General features: G+C 39.8%; 1 non-coding gene across 1 annotated transcript; it reads right to left on the bottom strand.

Annotated features, from left to right (window-relative positions):
* Positions 1 to 223: 223 nt before the first annotated feature.
* On the bottom strand, positions 224 to 330 carry LOC111891452 (small nucleolar RNA R71). Its single transcript, XR_002850199.2, has one exon. It is a non-coding gene; the product is annotated as a small nucleolar RNA R71 (small nucleolar RNA).
* Positions 331 to 20583: the final 20253 nt, after the last annotated feature.

A 20583-nucleotide genomic window follows, 5' to 3' on the forward strand; every position in this document is an offset into this window, starting at 1 on the left:
CCGCGAAGATGCCTACAAGCATTAGGATGAAGTTAATGATGTAGCTGATTACTTCAATGTTCTAAATGTGCCTCGTGAGACTCAGCTACTTCGCATGCTTCCAGTGACATTCAAAGGTGCTGCAAAAGACTTGCTCAAGTCACTTCCCCCCGGATCAGTCACCACATGGGCCAAGATGAAGGAAGAATTCATTGATCACTTTTGCCCACCTTCCAAGATAGCCAAGTTGAAGAAGGCCATTGCTAACTTTGAACAACAAGCTGGAGAGTCGCTATATGAAGCTTGGGAGAGGTACAAGAGCTTACTAAGAAACTGCCCACACCATGACCTAAACAGCCAGTAAGAAGTCTCCATCTTCTATGATGGAGTCAATGTCACAACCAGGCAGTTACTAGACTCGCAAGGCCCGCTCACAAAGAAGCCGCCCCCGGTGATCAAAGAATTGATTGAAGAATTCTCTAAACACTCTAGAGAATACCACAACCCTAGACATGATGTCACTAGGGGTGCCGCATGTGCAGCTACTGAAGACTTATCCGCGGTTATGGCTATGTTAAAAACCATGGATAGGAGGATGGATAAAATGGACCAAACGATCCATGCTATTCGGGTGGGTTGTGAAAACTGCAATGTACCTCACCTCACTAGAGACTGTGATTTAGATGAGAATGGCAACAAGAAGGTGCACGTTTGTTACTCAAGTGGAGACCGATATGATGAAGACTGGTGCAAACAAAAGAACGAGTGGCTCCTTTATGAAGAGTACAAGAAGGCCAAGGAGGAAAAGTTTAGGCAAAAAGGGAGAGGTTTCTACCAAAAGGAGGAGCCGGTACAAGAGAGAAAGCCATGCTTGGAAGAAATGCTCACCAAATTTGTAGCTGCTTCAGAAAAAAGACATAGTGATCATGATGCTGCCATTCAAGAAACAAGGACAATGCTAAGGAACCAGCAAGCATCTATCCACAATATAGAAACGCAGCTTGGGCAACTTGCTCAACAAATCAACCAAAGGTCACCGGGCAAAGTTCCTATCAAAACTGAAAACAACCCACGAGACGCGCACATAAACATAGTCACAACAAGAAGTGGGAAAATAATAACTCCCCTGGCACCTATTCAGACTGAAGCATCCAAGGAATCATAGAAGGAGGAGGCAGAAAAACAAGCAGAAAAGCAAAATTTACAATCTGACAACCAAACTCGCCAAGTACCACGTATGGACTCAGCGAGTACACCACCAAATCCAAAAGAGCAGGTCCCTGAAAAGCTGTACCAGCCTCCAATGCCATACCCAGCCCGAGCTAAGAAGGAGAAGCAGGAAGAGGAGTATCAGAAGTTTCTAGATCATATCAAGGCTCTTCAAATCAACATACCCTTCATTGAAGCCGTCATGCAAATGCCCAAATATGCAAAGTTCCTTAAGGAACTTCTCACTAATAGAAGTAAGATGGAAGAAGTGAAGAAGGTAGTCCTCAATGAAAACTGCTCAGCTGCTATGCAAAATAAGCTACCAAAGAAGAAGGGTGACCCGGGGAGTTTGACTTTACCTTGCCAATTTGGCAACCTGGCTACCATTCATGCCTTAGCTGATTCGGGAGCAAGTGTGAACCTAATGCCATATTCATTCTTTAAGAAGTTGGATATCCCGGAACCAAGGCCAATTCGCATGGCAATTCACTTGGCAAACAAGACAGTCACTTTCCCAAGAGGCATATGCGAAGACTTACTAGTAAAGGTGGACAAATTCGTCTTTCCCGCTGATTTCATCATTCTAGACATGGAGGCGGATCCACAAGTTCCAATCATCCTTGGAAGGCCCTTCCTCAACACGGCAAGCGCTATAGTAGACATGAGGGACTCGAAACTCACCTTGCGGGTAGGAGAAGATTCAGTCACATTTGGGGTGGATCAAGCTATGAAGTATGCAAGGAACAGTGACGACACAACATTCTCAATAGATATGCTTGATGAATTATTGGAGGAATGCATAAGTGAAGATTCTAGCAAGTTCACAGCTTATGATGAAGAATTTGATCCAGAAAAAGACCTGATGGAGATTGAAAGGCTGCTGGAAGAAGCTGATTTTGAAGAATTGGTGAAGAAAACTGACAGCCCTACTCGCCGAGTAGGGCCGATCTACTCGCCGAGTTCTTCCTTAGAAAAGGCAGAATTCGTGAATGCAGCCACAAACCCGCCGAGTACCTTACCTGCACTCGGAGATTCCAACAGTCAGAACCAAAAACCTGAGCTCAAAACTTTACCAGAACATTTGGAGTATGCCTTCCTTGAAGAAGGCAACCAAAAGCCAGTAATCATAGCCTCTGACCTATCCAATTCTGAAAAGGAAGAGCTAGTGCAAGTGTTGAAGAAGCGGAAGCGGGCCATAGCATGGAGCATCACCGACATCAAGGGATTAAGCCCATCTTATTGCTCCCACAAGATCAATCTGGAAGAAGGAGCAAAGCCGGTTGTACAACACCAAAGAAGGTTAAACCTGAATATGCAAGAAGTAGTCAAGAAGGAAGTGGTTAAACTCTTAGATGCGGGAATTATCTATTCCATTTCCGACAGTCCGTGGGTGAGTCCGGTCCAAGTGGTGCCCAAGAAAGGAGGTATGACGGTCATAACCAACGACAAGAACGAGCTAATTCCGACACGAACGGTAACCGGTTGGAGAGTGTGCATCGATTATCGAAAGCTAAACGATGCCACTCGTAAAGACCATTTTCCCTTACCTTTTATTGATCAAATGTTAGAAAGACTATCGGGCCATAGTTACTATTGCTTTCTAGACAGATTCTCGGGTTATTTCCAAATACCCATAGACCCAATGGACCAAGAAAAGACCACGTTTACTTGCCCAAATGGGACTTTTGCTTATAGGCGCATGCCCTTTGGGCTATGCAATGCACCCGCGACTTTTCAAAGGTGTATGATAGCCATATTCCACGATATGGTGGAAAAATTCAAGGAAGTTTTTATGGACGACTTTTCTGTTTTTGGATATTCTTTCCATGATTGTCTCACAAATCTTGACTTCATGCTTGCTAGGTGTGAAAAAACTGACTTGGTCCTCAATTGGGAGAAATGTCACTTTATGGTTAAAGAGGGTATAGTGTTAGGCCACAAGGTTTCCAAAATGGGAATTAAAGTGGATCGGGAAAAGATTGACACTATTGCCAAACTACCCCTACCAACTAATGTGAAGGGCATTAGAAGTTTTCTTGGACACGCGGGTTTTTACCGACGTTTCATAAAAGATTTTTCTAAAATAACTAGACCTCTAACACAATTATTATTAAAAGATGCACCATTTACTTTTACTGAAGAGTGTTTAGAGGCTTTTGAAGTTTTAAAGGAAAAATTAACTAATGCCCCGATCATTGTTGCACCAAATTGGAGCTTACCCTTTGAGATTATATGTGATGCTAGTGACTTTGCATTAGGAGTTGTCCTTGGTCAAAGGGTTGATAAGCACTTTCGACCCATATATTATGCTAGCAAGACTCTAAATCCAGCCCAAGAGAATTACACCACCACTGAAAAAGAATTATTAGCTGTGGTGTATGCCTTTGATAAATTCCGCCCTTACTTGGTTTTATCCAAAACTACTGTTTTTACTGACCACTCGGCTATCAAGTATTTGTTTGCCAAACAGGATGCCAAGCCAAGACTGATACGATGGGTGCTACTTCTTCAAGAGTTTGACATAGAGATACAAGACTAGAAGGGAATGGAGAATGTAGCAGCTGACCACTTGTCAAGGCTTGAAAACCCGCAATTGCATGAAGATAGAGTTGGTGATGATTTTCCGGACGAGTATATTATGGTGACCGTGGGAGAAGAACCATGGTTTGCAAATATAGCTAACTACTTAGCTAGTAGTTACATCCCAAAATATCTCACAAGCCAACAAAAGAAGAAATTCTTTTCCGAGATAAAAATATTACTTTTGAGATGAACCGTATCTTTTCCGAAGTTGCACGGATGGGATCATACGAAGATGCGTGTTCGGGAATGAAAGCCGGAAAATATTAGAGCATTGCCATAGTGGGCCCATGGGTGGACATCATGGAGCACATCACACTGAAAAGAAGATCTTTGACATTGGGTTCTATTGGCCCACAATTTTTAAAGATGCAGCCCAATTTGTCAAAGAGTGTGATGCTTGTCAAAGAGTGGGAAACATTTCATCTCGAAATGAAATGCCACAACATAGTATCCAAGTATGCGAGGTCTTTGATGTGTGGGGTATCAACTTCATGGGACCATTTCCCATGTCTAAAGGAAACAAATACATATTGGTGACGGTGGATTATGTATCCAAATGGGCGGAGGCACAAGCGTTACCAACAAATGACGGTCGGGTAGTGGTGCGGTTTTTAAAGAAGTTATTTTCACGATTTGGAGTCCCGAAAGCTCTTATAAGTGGCCGAGGCACGCATTTCGCCAATGATCAACTAGAGAAGGTGCTAAGGAAGTATGGAGTAACCCATAAATTTTCTACATCCTACCATCCACAAACTAGTGGGCAAACCGAGGTGACAAATCGAGCGTTAAAGCGAATCTTGGAGAAATCGGTGGGGAGCAATCGCAAAGAATGGTCAGATAGGCTAGATGATGCACTTTGGGCCTTTTGTACAACTTTCAAAACTCCTATTGGTACTACACCATATAGGCTTGTTTATGGAAAGCAATGTCAGTTGCCGGTAGAGATAGAGCATAAAGCATTTTGGGCTTTAAAGATGTGCAACTTCAACATGGAGGAACTCAAGAGCAACCAGTTGATGCAAATGAATGCTCTTGAGGAGCTTAGAAATGATGCATACTCTAGCTCGTGGATCTATAAAGAGAAGACCAAGATGTGGCATGACAAAAGGATAAAAGAAAATAAAGAATTTCATGAAGGCCAAAAAGTGTTGCTCTTTAATTCGCGACTAAAACTTTTCTCAGGAAAACTCAAGTCAAGATGGGATGGTCCTTTTCTGGTGAAGACGGTGTTTCCACATGGTGCTATAGAGCTATTGTCAAGAGATGGAACACCTTTCAAGGTCAATGGCCATAGGATCAAAAAAAGTATGAAGAAGGAGTTCCCCGGAATGAAGGAATGGAAGAGTTGCTGTTGCTGGAAGGGACTGCAACCACGTAGAAGGGGAGGAGTCCAGCTAATGACTCCTTAAAAAGAAGCGCTTCTCGGGAGGCAACCCGAGTCTCAAGTTTGCATTTTCTTTCCTTTACTTTATTTTTATTATTTTTTTCATTCGTCTTCTTCTAAGAATATAATTGCTTGAGGGCAAGCAATGCCTAGAGTGTGGGGTGGATGCCTAAAAGAATGATAATATACATTCAATTTTCAAAACATTCAATTTTTTTTTCAAACTGCAAGGATTACTCGCCGATTAGGCACGTATACTCGGCGAGTACCTACCCGAGTAACCCAATAAAACGCGTAATGGCAGTTTTACTCGGCGAGTAGAACCTTTCTACTCGGCGAGTAGCCAACTTAAACAGATGCTAAATAATATGTAAAATAAGGGTTTTCACCCATTTAACCCCTATACTCGCCGTGCACAGCGTTTCCTCAAGCATTCTCTGCGATTTCTTCAAATTTCCACTTAATCTTCGTCTTTCAAAGGAAAAGGTAACATCTTTACAATTAAAACTCATCAAAGGTTCAAGCTTTATCGTTGATTTGCCCCTATTTTGCTTAAATTCGGATTTGGGGGGTTTCCTCAAATTCTAGGGTTTTAATTTAGCCATGAATTAGGTATTGTTAGGAGAAATTTCTTTTGGATTTATGGTTAGTTGACTCATTACAACAAACCCCTGTGAAGAATTTGGAGTCTTGGACAGCCTATATATACTCGGCTCAAACTGTTGTCGATGTTCATCCTACTCGCCGAGTAGGTCATGTACTCGGCGAGTAGAGGACTATTCAGGCCTGTTTATTTCATTTTTAATTACTGGGTATTGTTTGTTTGTGTTCTCTTGTTGTTGTTATGCAGGTACCATGTCTAGAAGGGGACAATCTTCAAGAGGGGTAAACCAAGGTGATGTCCCGTGGCTGTCATTGCGACAAATCACGTCCAAATCATCCAAAGCTCGAGCCTTAAACAAATTAGAGGCGCTGAAACAGAAGGAAATCCATTTGCCCAACGCTGTTGACTGGGATTGGTTGGGAAATGTGGGATTAGAGGAGGAGCTCACACCATATTTGGTGAAGGAGTGCAGTTTGGGGTATACCACCATCAAATGTGATGGTTGGTTACAATTATTCAAGATACAAGAGCCTGTTTATGCTGAATTGTGTTGGGAATTTTTTGCTACCATCTCATTCCGAGGTGGTAGTGAGTATTATAACCCCAACATAATTTCTTTTTCTTTGGGCGGGGAGCTGCGACAATGCATCATGGCTGAATTTTCTTGGAGGCTGGGGATTTATGATCAGAGCACTATGATGACTGAGGACTTTGAAGCTTTTCTGGAGAACTGCCATAAGGAACTTCCCAAGGCAGTGGTGGCCTCTACATGGTGGAACACAATTGCCAACCGGGTGTATATTCCTTCTACCGCTCAAGAGGGTCATATTCGCTCGCCGATCCATCGCCTTATTCACCGATTCGTGGCCAACACCATCAACATGCGGAAGGATTGGGACAAGGTCCCAACCCTTGATATTTTCTATCTTTGGAGTATTATTACTCCCGACGCTTTCTACAATCTCCCCTATTGCATCGCCAAATTTCTTGCTGAAGGGGCGGTTAAGGAAAAAGTTAACTCCAAAATTAATTGAGGCATGTTTGTTACAAGGCTTGCTAGGTCGTTTGGGGTTTTAGACTTACAAGAAGCAAGGGCACTCACGGTCATTTACCCTCCACCGTTCAACACTGAATTATACAGGAGGGTACGGATCGTGGAGAAGTTTGGTGACTCCTTTTCCATTCCACATGCAGATGAGCCGACAATTCCCGAGGAGTCGGGAAGACGGGTAAGGCAACGTAGCGAGCGGGTACGAGAAGATCCACCGGTTATTCTGGTGGAGGAGGACAACAATGGGTGGAATCAAATGGAGTACTGGCGCTATTTGGACGATATTGGACGAGGGGTTAATTATAATAATCAATCTTTTGAATACCTCTTCCAACAGATGAACATTGCACCAAGACCCAGTCCCGGCTATCCATACATTATGAGTTGGGATGAAAGAACGAGGAGAAGAAATGAAGAAGGAGGAAGTGGTGCGGGAGGAGCCGATATGGAAGAAGAAGATTAAAGACTTTATTTTTATGTTTTGTGTTTTTATGATGTTTTGTTTTGAACAGTTGTTGAAAACTTGGATGATTTTTATTTTTGCTGGGATGGTTATTACTTTCACTTTTAGTTGTTTATTTTTCAGGTATGGAAGGTTAGGAAGCATAATAAAGTGTTGAGGGTCAAGTAAGGAATGAGAGATGTTCGAGAAAAAGTACGAAGTCGTGTCCTTAGGATTGAGTCCGTGAGAGTCGAGAGTAATGGAGAGTATTGCTGCTGAAGGATTTAGAGTGAGGGTCAGTGAAATTTCCAATTTCAAAACCTGAGTCAAAATGAACATGAGTTGGATTAGTTTTGGCAATATAGTGCCTACTCGCCGAGTGCACAAACTCTACTTGGAGAGTACATGGGATATTGCACGTTATAGTTCCAAGTCAAGAGATACTCGCCGAGTACACGTCACTACTTGCCGAGTAGACTTGCAATCTTCGAGTTCCAGAGCTGTTTTGAGCACTTTCACTGCAGCATTTATCCACTTTTTGTGAAGAATTGTTACTGGGGATTTTCTAAGAAGCTTGTTCCGTGATATTTTCGAGCTGTCAACCACACGAGACGCATGACACCCAAGACATGGATGAGTTGTTCCCATGGCTAAAGTCAAGTGAAGATGGAGTTGAAGAAAAGAGTATCAACCTATCGACTGCTACCCCAGGGGAGTTTGTTCCATTTCTCTATATATTTGCATTTTTTGTATAATATGCAATGAGGGCATTGCATAAAATAAGTGTGGGGTAGGGGGTTGGTCACATATTAGAAAATTTAGAATCTTAATTTAGGTCTAATTTAAAAATTGTTGCATACCAAAATGTTACTTAGGACTTAATTTAGAAAATTTTGGTAAAAGTAAATTAGGATTCCATGTTAGAACTGTGTTGATAATTGTATGAAAACCCAAATGTTTAGTTGAGTCTATACACGTTCTAGTGCATTTGTGGCTTCCTTATTCCAGTGAAATCATGGGACAAAAACACGACCTTGCTCAGCCTGAGTGATGCAATATGTTTAGCAGCCTAAACCTGAAATGTATCCAGGAAAATTATTATCGTTAGCCAATAAAGGTTGAAGTTGAGCACCCCTGCTTAAGCATGTAGGGGTTTGAGTGAAAAAAGTGAGGTACATGTAAAAAAAAGAGAGAATTGCAAGAAAAGTGAAGAATTTTGGAGCAAATAAAGTGAAGATCAAAAGATCAAAATTCCAAGAAATTCAAAAAGTTGAAGATACCAAAAATCAAACAACAAAGTGGTGAATTCAAAGAGATCAAAGATCAAATTATCAAGGAAGTGAAGAATTCAAAAGAGCTCCATAGTGGTATCATAAATTGGAATTCTAGATTATGTATGCTTGGGTTGCTCAACCAAAAATACCTTGAGGGTAAGAGGTTTTCTGCGGATGGATTCAGAGGGATGCATAAAATGAGCATAGTTCGAGGTGAGTGGGCTAATGTTTATGAGGACTGTGAGTATTTGGAGTATGGGGGTATTTAGGACAATTTTAGACACAAATGCATGCGTTGCGGTCTTGGCATAATGGCTGGGCTAGATTGGAGTTGTCATATGTGGTTCTAATATGTTTAAAATTCAGTTTTGCTTGGGGGCAAGCAAAAGTCAAGTGTGAGGTATTTTGATATGTGCATAATTAGTTAATTATTTAGCATACATTTTTATTCATTTTTAACTAATTATGTGTATAATGTGGACAAAAGGTACTTAATACTATTTAAATTTTGTTTTCAATCCAAAAGACATGCTTGGGAGTGAAAGGGAACAAGGGGAAGCAATTAGAGATCAAAGAATGAAGAATGAGGGACAAAAGCCTTCCAACTCGGCGAGTACACGAGTCTACTCGGCGAGTCCATTAGAATATTCCAGAAGATAAGTCAAGATTCCTGGTACGAGAAGGATAATTACGATCTACTCGGCGAGTTGGGTCTGCTACTCGCCGAGTACACCTTGTTTTGAGAAAATTATAAAAACCGAGCCTTTATCCGATTGGAATACTTTCTGGCGTTTTTTTAGAGATTCATCTGCGATTGAAGAACCCTTGGAGGAGCTGAGGAACCCTAATCTTCAATCTCTTGAAGAATCAAAGCAACTAGGTTAATCATTCCACTTAGCTTTAGGAATTAAGTATGTTTAGCTTAGTTAAATCTGTTTTTCTGTTTGTTTTTACTGCAACAATGAACTAATTACGTTTTTGTTTATGTTTTGGGAATACCAAGTAACTCCTATGGTTTGATTCTTAGTTTTTGATTGATTGTTTATTGGTGATTTATTAAATTAAGTTTGTTAAAGAACCTTATGCATTAATCACAACTATTTTTCTATTAATTGGGAGACAATTAAGCTGCATGAACATCTCTTAGTTGTTAACCTCATATGTCTATGTGAACACTTAATCATATGCTTAGGAATAATGATTATGAAACTAAGATTAACAAGATAATTGGTAGATTAATGTGTGAGCTTGTTTGAGAAACCAACAAACAAGAGGTTGATTGAACCACCAATTTGATTAACCACTACAAATCTTATTTAATCCAAATTATTAATCTAGGGAATTAATTAGTTTAAACACTTGATCACTGCTTGAATTCATTAATTGTCTAAGGGTTAGGAGTAATGAACATGAACCTAACCACTATAGTTGGTAGCCAATAACAATTAATCTATCATAAATTCAAAATAACCATAGGAGTGAATTGGTTGAACCTAAAACGGAAACATCTTTATCAAATTTGGTGAATTAGTTGTTTTGTTTAGTTACTTAAGTGTTTTTGTGGTGTGTTTAAGTTTTTAGTCTTGCAAAACTAGAGAAAAACCTTTTACTTTCATTATTTGCTTAGTTAAAATTAGCCATTAGTTTAATTTTCCATTCCCTGAGTTCGACACCCTACTTATTCAACTATACCACTAAAAGACAGGTCCACTGCCTTTGTGTGCTAAATTTATTAATAAAAAGTAGGAATAAAACAAGTGCATTTTACACACGTTAGCGGGATATCAATCCAATGGTCCGGCCTTGGTGCCTTCGACCCGTAAGTATAGTAAGGAAAACTTACCTCACGGCTTGATGAAAAACCGATCAATACTCTGATCCCGAATATCGGCTCCACCCAAGTCCTAAATGTCCAAAAATTTCCCATTATTAAAATAATCACAATTTTCCTAACTTACCCTTGGTCAAACTTGGTCAGAACTAACAAGTCAACTGAGTCAACTCAGCCGATTCAACTCAGCCAAGTCGACACAGAGCGTGTACGCAGGGCGTACTCTAACTTGACTGTGATCGGGGTGGTTGACTGAGTACGCTCGACGTACACATAGGTATGCACGACATACTCACATAACTTCTCTTTTCACATTAAGAGCTTAATACTTCGACTTAATGTATCAAATTGCAGATCAAAGACCAAAATATCACTAAGAGTCATAAAGTTTCCAACTTTATAACTTTGCATGTCCAATAAGTGCTTAATACACAAAAACACAACATCTTAATGCATTAAGACCTTCAATAACATTAATGGAGCAAAACTACCCATCAAGACTACATTTTTATGACTTAAGACCCTTCCTAAGGTCTGAAAGGACGACTTAATGGGTCAAGAACATGTCATGCTTAAGAATCACCATTTTGGAACAAAAAGTGACTTAAAGGAGTGAAATGTCTAGATCTACAAGATGGAGTGATCAAGATGCAAACTTTATACCTCCTGGAGGTTGCAAACAAGAAGGGGATCTCAGATCCAACGTGCTTTCTAGCTCCAAATTCTTCTCACCACCTTCTTCTTCTTCAAGAATACCTCCAAAACACTCCAATGGCTCAAAAATGCACTCTTCTAACTTAGGGTTACTTGAAGACATTTTTCACAGAGGGAGCCTATTGAGGATATGAGGCATGAAGTTATAATGGTGTTTATATATGGCCAAACTCTTAAAATTAGGGTTTAGAGCATGTATGCCCTGAATACGAGATGTATGCCCAGCGTACCAGGGATCGCCCTAGTACACTTAGTGTACACATCGTACGCCCAACATACTAACCTCAAGTCCAAATCACGACTGTTGAGAGAAATAACTTGAGACACACTTGAACAAATGTTAGAACAAGTATGATTACGGAATTAGTTAATCTCAAAGGATCTAAAAGCTCAACAATAATAAGAAAATATGTTAGATGGTTAGATAGTTAGTTGCGGAAATATAAAGAAACATAAATGACAGTAGGTGATATATCAAGTAGACACATAAGTTGATTCATAACATGGAATACATTTAAACCAAGTTAGTAAGTGAGATCAATCTTAATGATACAGTCACAAGTGACTTGCTCCGAAGAGAGGTATTAAGCAGTTGTGATTGAGAGGATTTCAGAGAGTAATAAAGATATGAGAGAACTAGGAGATAATTAAGATCTAAAGATGAGTAAGAAGTGATCTGTATTGATTGATAAAAATGTAGTCTCTATTTATAGAGACTGAAGAGATACAACAGATTGACTCTCTAAGAATTGCCATGCAAGGCATGCATACTGGACAATAGAGAGTATTAAGAAAATAAACTAAGTACAAAAAGATAGACTGCGGTAGCTTGATGACTTCGGATGTGATCGCTGAAGGAGCTTGACTATGGTGAACTATAGACTATGGTAGCTGAAAATAAGAGGGCCACTTCATGTATCAACAATTTCCCCCTAAGTGACCTCTAATTTTCTTCACTTATCAAGCTTAAGGAATTCGATTAGGATCCACCAAAATTTCCTGACATTCTCCAACCAGGTGATCCTCCTTAAAATCTTGAACTTGACTTCGGCAGTTGTATGCTTTGATTTTTCCACTGCGGATCGACAGATTTCAAGTTGTTTCTTCGTGAGGCGGTTCATGGAGGACAAGGAGATGATACTTGAATTGATTAGTCTTTCTTTTGAAGATGACTCCAAGTTCATGAAAATTTGTAGCACCAAGGGTTCATTCCTCATAGCCTTCGGTTGGCATCGGTGCGGGATCAGGAGGAGGTAGATCAAACTTTTTGGCAAGGATTGGGTGGAACTCCACATCGATCTTAGAAAAATCACACACAGTTTCTTTCAGAAAAATACTTGCTCTTTCAAACGATATTTTCATCTTCGGATGCTTTTCACACTTATTTTGGAACACCTTTGCTATCAGGAAGATTTCTTCTGGGTTCATGCAGGGGAAGTCAGCTTGGGTGCGGACATAGTCCTGATTCCTTCTTGTGAGTGTGTATTGCACAAAATCAGCATTCATAAACTTGCGCGGTTTGAAGTTCTTGACTGCTGAAGGTTTGTCGTTGGACCAGATCTTCTCAATGGAGGACGCATGCTTGGCATAAAATCGGTTAAGTATTTCGAACTCCATTGGCAGTCTCTTGTGATCAGGAAGGTTGCGGTCGAACTGCTCAAATACGATGAAGTATTTAGCGTTTGGGGAGATAGGGACATCCCAGTATCCATCCGAAGGAGGTTCAGCATATGTAAGATAGGTTTTGTAGTCGTCATCAAGGAGTCTGCGGTGGGGATTAATCCAGGAGTTTATTAGGGATTCATCCATCACAGTATCAAAACTGCATTCTCTCCAAATGAGCTCTGCAAGTTTAGCTGCTTTCTAGTCAGCTTTCTTCTGCTTCGTTATAGGAGAGTCGTTTGAGCTTGGAGAGGACATGTACTCTACAAGATTCTTGAAGTGTGGGGGAGTTTCCGGTCTTTCAGAGGAAGGGATGATTTTGTGTTGCGGTGGTGGAGAGTGGTGTTGCGGTGAAGGGACTTTCGGAGAAGCGGTGTTGGAATGATGTTCTTCTTCATATTCTTCTTCTTGATGGTCTTCTTCTTCACTTCCCCCTCTTGTGGAGTTCAAACTCGGAGACTCCTCAAGCCATTGCTTAAGGCCATTGACTTTAGCACAAGCCTCCTGGAAGTGAGCTTTAAGAACTTCAGCCAATTGCTGGTTATCTGGAATGGAGGTGTTGAACAGCAGTCGGTGAATCTCCTTTGTGAGATGGAGAATTTCGGGGCCATGGAAGTTGGATGATAATGAGGGTTGAAGTTTGTTGATGGTTGCATGGAGAACTGAAATAGTGGACTCATAAGCAGTGTGAGTCTCATCTATCATTTTCTGAGACCGAGAAGATTTATCCGCAATGGCTTCCTGCAGGTTGTCCTTTATTGCAGATACCTCAGATATAAGGCGCTCCGCAACAACCATAAACTCCTTGTGACCCGCTTGACGATTGTTGTCAAAGGACCTTATCCCCATTTCAACTTTTAGAGAGATTCTCTTAGCAACCATTCTTTGCATTGCTTTTAGTCGTTAAATTCTGTCAATTAAGGATTGCGGCACAAGATTGTCATCAGACTGCAGTTGAGTAGATTTGACTGCGACTAGGATTTGATCAACCTTGGATTGGAGATTGAGGATTGTAAGTCCCTAATCTACTTGTGTATCAATCAAATCCGTTTGATGGTGCGGAATCCCAATCAAACGGATGATGTCAGATCAAATAGAAGAGAAGAAGAAGAAGAATAATATGAATCTTCAATGTATTGAATAGATTGGAATGATGCTCCTTTACATGAGATTCACACACACGCACACAAGCTCCTATGTTCTCTTCTGTTCATCAATCTTTACTCCTCACCCCTAACACCTATATATACAAGAGGAACATGGGCTGTAAATGGGTTTACGGCCGTAAACCTGTTTACAGCCATAAACACGTATACGACCATAAACACCAAGTTGTTTACGGTCCAAGACACAAAAATACATTTTTCTAGAAAAGTAAAGTATAAACCATATTTTTGACCCAACAATCTCCCCCTTGGTTTATAAATTTATTTTCTTAATTGACCCAACAAGCTCCCCTAAAAAGTAGTTGGCTTTTCTTGTTAATCTTCATTGGGATATTGGCTTCAACATTTATCTTCAAATTCTTCACAACTTCAAGATGAACTTGATGAATCTTCAATGAATGACTTCATCTTGAGGACTTGAGCTTTTCTGCAGAATTTGACATTGAACACCCATTGGGTGAGGAGGCTTGACGTACTGATTCTTGAAAGATAGCGCTTTCAGCTTGAGAATCTTCAGAGAGAACAAATCTTCTGGATCACTTCAGCAGGTTTAAAATAGCAGCAGATTGATTGAGGAGGCTTCAATGCAATCCGTCACATAATCTTCAAATTCCGCTTCACCTTGTTTCTGGGGTTGAAGGATTGAATGTTGAAAGAATAATCTTCATTTCTTGCTCCTTCGAATGAGAATTCTTCGATGCTCACGGACGAAGCCTTGGCTCAGAAATCTTCGTCACAAACTCCATGAGTCTCATCTACACCTGAATTCACTTTTCAAGACAAAACAAAACTAAAAGAAAACTTAGCACACAAATTAAAATAAAAACAAAAATATTTTTGGATTTTTGATTTTTCTAAACAAGAAATAAAACTATTTTTCGATTTTTAATTTTCTAATTTTTGTTTGGTTTTTAAATTTTTAATTCTCCCCTAATATTTAAATTAGAAGAAACTGTGAACAAATTTAAAAATAAAATAAAATGATATCTAACTTTAAGAGTGATTTGGGATCAAATTTTTTAGACAGTCTTTATCCATTTATCAGTACCTCTCCCTTCATTAGTAGATCTGGTCAATCGTCGGTATTGGGATCCACTTAAACACGAGAGATTGTGACAAAATTAGGACATACTATAAGTGACAAGACAATGTGATTCTAAGTTCCTAGATAATATTCCTTAAGGACCATTCAGCTGACGACGACCAAAGATATTGTTGTCCACCTAAATTGAGCAGCGAGATCTACAAACAATCTGTATGTGTTTAAATTTTAATTGTACTAGAACGTGTTTCCCGCTTCCTGATATGCTCCAGCCATCAAGGACTTCCAGAATACTCCTTACACCGAGTGAGCAGAAAATTATTAAGAGATAAAATAGATTTAGAGTGCATATGCCATACATCCAGGTCGGATCTCTTCCAATCATGCAGAGGATGAAACATATGACTAACTGAATTTTTAGAGGGATTGAGAAGAGAATGTTGCATATACTGTGTACCAGGTCGGATTATGAGTCACGCAGAGGAGACAGTATATGGCTAACATATAGATAGAATTGCATAGATAGAAGATGCATAAAGATAGAATTGCATATGTTACAGTCGAGGTCGGATCTCTCGATCACGCAAAGGAGGCAACATATGACTAACAGACAGAAAGCAAGAAAATAGCCTTCTACATACCTAGTTTATCGGAATTCCCCAGTCACCCCATCAAAACCGGAATTAAGGACAGAATCCGCACATCGAGGAAAAGTTAATCCACAGTTCTAGATACGGGTTCTTTTAGTGCGACCGGTAGATTCTCTTGCATATCTCCCTGCTCAACCTATCTGAGCGTCGTATTGTCCGGAAAAATGGATCTATCTAGGTCAAGATTTTTCAAGTCTCTAGATTCCTTAAGTTCATCTATGTCTAGTCAGGTCCATTTTAAATCTTTCGTGCCTACCAGTGCATCGAACAAAGAGCCTAGACAATTCAGATTAAGTCCCTTACACAGATTCACATTGCCTACTATCACATGATTAAATCACTTCCCAAAACATCTCCTGCAAGCACATTCCATTAAAACCATTTTTATTTTCTGATTTTCTAATGTTTTTGGATTTTTTAAATTAAAAGTTTCTAATTTTTGTTTTGTTTTTATTTGCCCCCTAAATTTGTGCATAGGAGAGAAACGAAAGTAAATGCGCAAATTTAAACTATCCTAAAACAAAAATTAGTCTTTAAAGCGAATCAACTTAAGAAAAACTCAGGAGTACAGAGAAGAAAATTCAAACCGTAAGTCACCGATTGAATTTGCATCTAGAAGGTCTGAGAACAACACACGTAATCTCAGAACAGATTCGAAAATTCTTCATGTCATTAAGCACTAACCCCATTTGTGATCTCTTCCTTTCTTCCTTTCCCGCAAAAGGACACATACTCTCAAACAAAGATCTGAATGTTATACAGTTGAGAGATGTCCGCTATCATGTGCCTGGAATAGCCACTACCAACAAACCAAAGTCTGATGATATGCCTCCATAGCTGCTCCAACACAGAGCGGGATTAATTGGTCTTTAGAACCCAGTCCATTTTGAAACTGGGTCGACCTTTGTCATCAACGCACGATACTCTCTCCCATGACATATCCTGCTTATCACAAACAAAAGATGTAGAAATATTAGAATCATTAATTGATTTGGGAGATTGAACCTTTGGTACCCATTTGTAGTCGGGTTTAACCCATTTCTTGTTGGATCGGATGGGTGCCTTGGCACTTGCTTTTGATCTGGATGTCGGCCGTTGAGACGACCTTGACCTAACCGGTCTTTGTTTCACTAGAGCATCTCTTAGATTGGGCTTCTTGGCCAACATTTCCTTCTTGCCCTTGGGATTTGGATTCTTTGCCTTGTGGGTTTGATTTTTGGCCTTCTGCGCGTTCCAGTCACTTGGCGTGTTTTGCCATCCTTGCGCGTAGTAGGGAACGTACGCGCGAGTAGGACAATTTATGGCAATGTGTCCAGGTATTCCACAGTGAAAACATGTCTTTTTCTTCACTGGGAAGTTGTCTCTTCCTACCCCTGGTTGCGTATCCATGCCTTGTCTCTTATTGATCCCACATGAAGACTTGCAACAAGCACTTTGTTGCGCTGGAATTGGAGGCCTGTATTTCTCAATGACAGGTTTGTTAGGAGTAACAGAATTCGAAGCAACAGATTCTGAGTTCAAGGAGTCATTGGTTTGTTCAATGGTTTTCTCCTTGTTCTCATCTTCTGCTACTTTACCTGGACATAAAGTCGAAGCATTAGTATTCTCAACTTGAATACCTCCTGACACAAATCCAGCTGGTTTGCCATATTGAAGATGTGCCTCCCTGTCAATTTCTTCCTATGTCATAGGGATGGATGTGTAGTTATGATTGAAAGGTGGAGGAACACTATCATACCCTTGACCCTTGTTTTGATTATCTTTGAATTTTAATTAGGTTTCAAATAAGGACTCGACCGTCTGACTTGACGCAGTATAATTTTTGAAACTAACATCTGTTTTTCCACACTTAATTTGCAAGGTGTCAAGTTCTTCAGTTACAGCAGCGAGTTGTCTCTTAATATAGTCATAATTTTCACACTTGTTGCTATACTCTTCCTGAAGCTTCCTAAAGTCTTTGGTTTTTGCTTCTAATTCAACCTTCAGGGGTTTCTGTCCTTTCCTAAGTTGATATCCTTCGTATTTTAGGTCCTCGATTTCCCTTTTTAGCAACTCATTATGTTCACGAAGAAGTTTAATCGTATCATCACAAGATGGAGTACATGAAACTTCATTGACCGGGATGTTTGTGGAACTCACTGTTTTTCCACACTTCAAAGCGTCAAGCTCTTCAATTACATCAGCAATACTAAGACGATTGAGATCTTTTGTCTTCTTGATGACAACTACGTTCATATCCCACGACTTCGGAAGTGAATTCAGTAGCTTTTTGTTTATCTTAGATTTGGTAAAGAAGATCCCAACTATATTCATCTCAGTAGTGAGTGTGGTGAATCGCTGCAACTAAGTTTCGAGGGTTTCTCTAGGGATATAGTAAAAAATGTTGAAATTTTGTCTTAACATATCCTAATGACTCTCTTTCATGTTTTCAACTCCCTCGTAGACCTTAAAAGCCATTAAAAAGCACAACTAGAAGCCAAAATCAAACTTAAAAGTCAAACACTTTGATTATAAACCTCAAAAGTCAACCTTAAAAGTCAAATTTAAAAAGTTAAAGTCAAAAGTCAAACTTGAAAAGTCAAATTTAAAAAGTTAAATGAGAAAGTCAAAATTTAAAGTCAAAGGTAAAATTTTAAAAGTCAAATTCAAAATTTTAAGAAAAAAAAAATCAAAATTAAAAGTCAAAAATTAAAAACGAAAATTTTTATTATTATTATTATTTTTATTTTATATTATATATATATTAAATTATTATTATTATTATTATTATTATTGATGTTGTTGTTATTATATATATATATATATATATATATATATATATATATATATATATATATATATATATATATATATTATTTTCGATGAAAAGGAATTTAAAAAAATAAATTTGGGTTAAAAGCGTCAATTTGCGAATTAGGAACCGAAAAGAACAGGTTATGTTTTAAATTTCGAAGAGATTACACAAAAGGCTTGCTAGCCGAGTTGGTAAGGCGCGAGTGTTGTTGATCTAGAGGTCCTGGGTTCGATCCCGGGCACCCTCAATTCCTTTCCGAATTTTTTATGAAAGCGCTGATGCGAGGAACCCTAGTCGTCCACTGAGCCGAGAAACCCTAGCCGTCCACTAAGCCGAGCCGCAAATTACGAGCCGTAAACCGCTGACCTTAAACGGTTTATGGCCGTAAACCCTTCAAAGGCTGTAAAGTTTTAGCAAATTACGTGAAAAACAACGATTTTTGCCCCTTTTTGCTCCAAAACTCAATCAAAAACTTGTTTTTATAAAAAACGTGAAGAACAAACCCTCCTTAATTTTCAGAGATCTATCCAAAAACGCAAAAATATTTCGAAAATAAGATCAGATAAGCTCCAGATCTGATAAAAATGACTGATACAGTCCAAGCTCTAATACCAATTATAAGTCCTTAATCTGCTTGTGTATCAATCAAATCCGTTTGATGGTGTGGAATCCCAATCAAACGGATGATGTCAGATCAAATAGAAGAGAAGAAGAAGAAGAAGAATATGAATCTTCAATGTATTGAATAGATCGGAATGATGCTCCTTTACATGAGATTCACGCACACACATAAGCTCCTATGTTCTCTTCTGTTCATCAATCTTTACTCCTCACCCCTAACACCTATATATACAAGGGGAACATGGGCCGTAAATGGGTTTACGGTCGTAAATGGGTTTACGGCCGTAAACACAACCGTAAACACGTATACGACCGTAAACACCAAATTGTTTACGGTCTAAGACACAAAAATACATTTTTTCTAGAAAAGTAAAGTATAAACCATATTTTTTACCCAACAGAGGAATTCTTTTCGGGAGATGGCCTTCTTCTTCTTCTTTTTCTTCTCTTTTGGCTTGGAGGTGGAGTGCTAAGAACCACTTGATTCTTCTTCTTAAACATACATCATCAGGTCATCATCCGAAGGGCTTGGTTAATTAACCTCTTGAAGATCAACATCTTCTAAAACCGAAGGTAGGAGCAGAACTAACTTCGATTTCGGTACTTGCATCTTGGGAGTCTTGAGCAGTTGGAGATGGAGGAGGCTTTGATGGGGTCTGATCAGCAGTTGCCTCTTGTGCCTTGCGGATGGTATCAACCATGTTTTCCATCATGGCATGAACTTTGCAGAAGGTGGCTACTGTATTGACATTGTTAATTGCGTCTTCCCAATACTTAGCCACAGAAAGAATTTCTTGTTGTTTTTGCTGAAGCTGCTTGGTTTGTCTTGCTTTTCATGCTTGGAATGACCTACGGAAAGTGGCATATTTCTTGGCTTCGACTTCGTTGGAGGGTTGGTACTTACTCCATGAGTCATTTAAATCAATATCGTCAATTCCTTGAAAGCGCACCGAGGTGTCCCTCGGGTTCACGGATCCTTGCACATTTGTGCTCACTGTGCCTAAACCACCTGTTACTGATGTAAGCAGAGTAGGATTTCCTGAGTTTCCTCAGTCTCCTTGATCTAAAGTCAAGTCTGGCCTCGACTCAGTTCTGGCAAAGGCTGAAGAATCGCCTTGCGGTTGGGATGGTGTTTGAAGTGTTTGGGTGACAGACAAAAGGATGGAGTGCAAGTCCTCAGAGTTAAAGAAGTGAGGAAGGGAAGCCTTGGAGACTTTAGGGGGGGGAGCCTGATCCATCCTCTTGGGATTGACCTAGGGGAGTCTCCTCGTTGCGGTGAATCAGACGCACTGCTTGTGCCTGAGTGGTATAGGATGGTGGTTTCGAATGGATGTACAGCCATCCCAAGGAATACCTGAGCCTGTTGAGAGGCTGAGGTATCAGTCCGGTCACACATATGGCTAGTGGGATTGGTTTTGTGTTTCTTGAGGATTTCAATGGGTTGATCATCCTCATCAGAGTCATTGCTGGAGATATGTCTACTTGGTTCAACGATAGTGATTACTGGTGGAGTTTTTCTTTTCCTGGAGGGCTTCGAAGGCTTGGAAGCATCCTTTTTAGGAGTTCCTTGTTTCTTG

Source organism: Lactuca sativa, chromosome 6, assembly GCF_002870075.4.
Source record: "Lactuca sativa cultivar Salinas chromosome 6, Lsat_Salinas_v11, whole genome shotgun sequence".
Lineage (NCBI taxonomy): Eukaryota > Viridiplantae > Streptophyta > Magnoliopsida > Asterales > Asteraceae > Lactuca > Lactuca sativa.